This window comes from Corvus brachyrhynchos, unplaced genomic scaffold, assembly GCF_000691975.1.
Source record: "Corvus brachyrhynchos isolate BGI_N302 unplaced genomic scaffold, ASM69197v1 scaffold115, whole genome shotgun sequence".
In the NCBI taxonomy this organism is placed as follows: domain Eukaryota; kingdom Metazoa; phylum Chordata; class Aves; order Passeriformes; family Corvidae; genus Corvus; species Corvus brachyrhynchos.
In genome coordinates, this window is record NW_008239553.1 from 14,740,826 (window position 1) to 14,744,830 (window position 4,005).

Genomic DNA, 4,005 nt, shown 5'->3' on the forward strand with positions numbered 1-4,005 from the left:
TTTCAGTGCATGTTTAAATTCTGAAGTTTTATCTATTCTGTTGTCATTATATGTATTGGTACTCCAACTCCAAAGGGTTTTTCAACAGTAACTAGAGCAATTGATCACTGCAGTTCTAAAATCTGTTGTACTCCTTCTCCTGACACTGTCTTTAAACAAGGAGCCAGAGTTTTTTGGAGGTCGTTTGTAGTGGTCTGCTCCAAGCAGTAGCTCACTTTCTACATGGTTGGTTTACTGCAATGATCAGAGTTTGCAAAATGTAATTAATTTTAAAAATACTTAATAGCCAAATTGGTAACTGCTTTCTTTGGCTGATGCTTGACTATCTTTCAGGGGATGTCTAACTCTCCCTAGAACAGGAAAGCAGTGAATGGCATTGCAGCAATCTTCCTTGCCTGCTCCTCTGCCATGTGCCATTCTCACAGTAAAGCACAAGGGCCTTATTTATCCAGTCAGTCTAATTCCATGCAGAAGATCCTTGTAGAAAAGATCTTTCTCTCAAGTACTGTGGTATCTTACATCTGTATAATGTGCTTACAGAAATAACCACTTTTGGTATCCTGCTTCTGCTATGAGTATTTGAATATTTTTGTCCCAGAGGCAAACTTGTGGAATTTTCTAGAGTATCAAACTGCAGCTAGGCAATTGATACATGAAAATATTTTTAAAAATGCATGAAGAAGTTTTTTGTGTATGCAACAGAAGAAAAATGCATTCAAAATGTCAACAGCTTATTGTGTATTCTCCTAAACGCTTTTTGCACATCTGGGGGGTGGGGGGCATATTTAAATTTGTTTATTAATCTAGGAAGCTTGCACATAGATAACCCTGGCATTTCCTGTCAAGTAGACTTAAGTGAAAATGAGTTACTGGAGTTACTATGTGGCAGTTTTTAATAACAGAAGATGTGATCCTACTACAGGATCTGTCTTCCAGTGATTTTATGACACATGCAGTTTTGACATGTTTGTGCTTTATGCTAGAAAGTGACTTTGGATAAGAAGTTAGATTGCTGTTATTACAAATACTGGTTTAAATCCTATTTTCAAGGGCCAAGTATGATATTAGGGCCATTAAGTTGAATGCCTTCACCGAAAATTTTGCTATTCTAATAGTTTTATGTAATTAAACTACTGCTGAGTAGATATACCTAATGACCAAACCTCATTTATGTACTTTTGAGTACATAAATATTACACCATGAACTTTGAGGAAATAATTGGCTTGTATGAGTAAAATAGGTTACTTTTTCCCTTTCAGAGTGTGCCTTTTATCCATGTGATCCATTGTGATCTTTTCAAATTCTTAATAAGGAGCAGCTATCAGGAATGTTTCTGAATGAGAGACCATTTGCCCATGAAAATTAATTTCAAGCACTTGCAGTTTATTCTTTCATTTTACCTGCTCACAGACTAAATATACCCTTACCAGCCATATACAGATTTAGCTTACTTGAAAGCTCAATAATTAAATCCTGTTGCAGAGGCTGAATTCTACACAGTCTTTCCCCAATCATCAAACCAAGGCTTCTTAGTTTGCTTTTTTTGTTTCACAATGCAAATACTATGGAAAAAAACCTTTCAGCTTTTTAGTATTTTTTTAATCTGTTGGTCACTGAGCCTATTTCAAGATATGTCAATATTTTATTTTATACTGTACATTGAAATACAGAGGTGAAAGATTGCTTATAAGCCTATATTTTAAATACAAAGAATGTAGAAGCTTTATATTTAAATAAGAATGCTACTTAAATCACAGGAACTATACATTTCATGCCCTCTACATCCAAAGATTAATATTACTTCAAAAAGATACAAAATTCATCCAAGTGTATAGCTGGGGGAATGGGGAATTCCATGGCATTCAAGGCCATAGAAATAGTATGCTAAAGCTAAACTAAAATTTTTAACAAGTCAGACTCATGACTGTCAGCTGATTATCCTATTTAACACTGAAATCACTTTGTTCAAATCTGTTAGGATTGCAAAGCTTTCAACTGCTTAGAATTTGAAGGTAAATTAATTAGCATTTGAAAGACTAGTACTACTGCTACGTGTGAGTCCTCTTTCTGGAATAATTGGGAGTATAAATTGTGGCGCTCTCTGTTGCCCTAGACTTGGCCTGCTCTGCTTTTTTGTAGACAGTGCGCTTGCCAAGTCTGGTCAGCATCAGACAGTTACAAAAAGTTCAAATTAGAGACAGAATTTCACAAAATACAGTCATTAAATGTTGGAAGCATTTGAACGTTGGGATTTATTTTGGTGAGATTACATAAATGATGGCTGCAAATAAAATATTTCTTAGTAACTTTCAGCAAATAAAACTACTTGTGTTCTAAGTTAAATACTCTTATGAGAAATGTCAAACTCACACGATCAATTTATGAAGTGGCTCCTGTGATTAAACCATGCAAGATTATCTGTGTTTTTCTCCTTTCAAATATGCATAGTGCTTGCAGAGCAGCTGAATGTGTAATTTCTTCTTTTTTCTGAATAAATTGCGAAAAAAACCCACAGACATAAAGAGAAAATTGTTTGAAATAAAGGTTTTTTCATAAAGACTATATCTAAGCTTAGTAGCTAATTTTGGTCTGACAGTATTACATCATGGTCTAGTCCTGTAACTGTTTGGAATAACAGGTTTTTTCTGCACTATATAGGAAGAAGTAGTAGTCCATCTTTGCAAAATACACAGACAATTGGGTTTTTTCATCTCAGTCCCTTATTTGTGGTGACCTTAAACATGCAACTTTCCCTTAGAATGTTCTTCGACTCATCAAAGCCTGACACTGAGATTCTCACAAGGTAATAGTTTAATTAAATTTCACAAAGTACCTTCACATTACCAAAAACAGCTGAAATAAGTTCGGTTATCTTCAGAAAGGTTGCAAGAGCCGTTGTATGGTTCTGAACTTCTTTTGCAACTATTTTCCTACAATGCTGCTGAACATACACGTTTTAGAAAAGGTGTGACTGTTTTTCATACGTAGATTACTTTTCTTCTTCTCCTCCACCTTTTCCTTCAGACTACTAGGTCTGAGGAATTATGATTCTGCATCTAATTAATTCTACTGTTGCTTGACTGCATCTGGTTGAAATGTGTCTAAAACCACTGATATAGATAGAAAATCATTGATTGTGTTCCTACGTTTCTATTTATTGTGCAGAACTGATGGATGTTTTGTATTAAAAACATTGGATCATTGAGTGTTGGTGTGTTTTTCTCTTAAGTAAGCATTTTTAAGATATGCTGTATCTTTTAACTAAGCTTTTGTTATTATTTTGGTCTCTTTATTCTGTCCCTTGGCTTTTTAAATATTAAATTGTAGCATATACATCAAGTACAAAGATGTTAAAGTGAATACTGGAGACAGAAGTCTGAATTGCTTTTATCAGGACATAGATCCGTGTGCTGAGATTGACATGGAAACCAAGAGACTCTCCACTCGTGCTCTGCACAGTTTTCCATGACGCCTGTATTTTGAATGTAACCTTTCAGCATACTGAAATTGAACTTTTAGTTACAGATTTTAACATCTCTACGCAAACTGAACCCATTCTGCTTGAGGAAATGTTCCTGTATTGTTATGTTTTATTCTAGATTCACTAGTGACTGTAAAACAGTACATGTATCAGAGAGAGAGAGAGAGAGAGAAAGAGAGAGAGAGGAGTGATAATGATTTTCTGCTGTCCCAAGATTCTTTTATCCTTAAGATTCTTTTATCCTTAAGACCATTTCTGAGGGCAGTTTGCCTCAATCTTTCAACCACTATAACCAATACATATATCTGGTCATTATATTTCTTTTTCTTTGACAATTTTTTTTTTTTTTGGACACAGAATTCCACTACTAGCCTAAATAAATGGCTATATCTACAGTTGCTGTTAATCTTTCCCAGGGAGTATTTAATACCATAGACACATACGCACACACTTTTTTCATAATCTCAGTGTTTAGTTTCCATGAAGAGAAGTCATGCCAATTTTAATGATTTTATAAGGATTT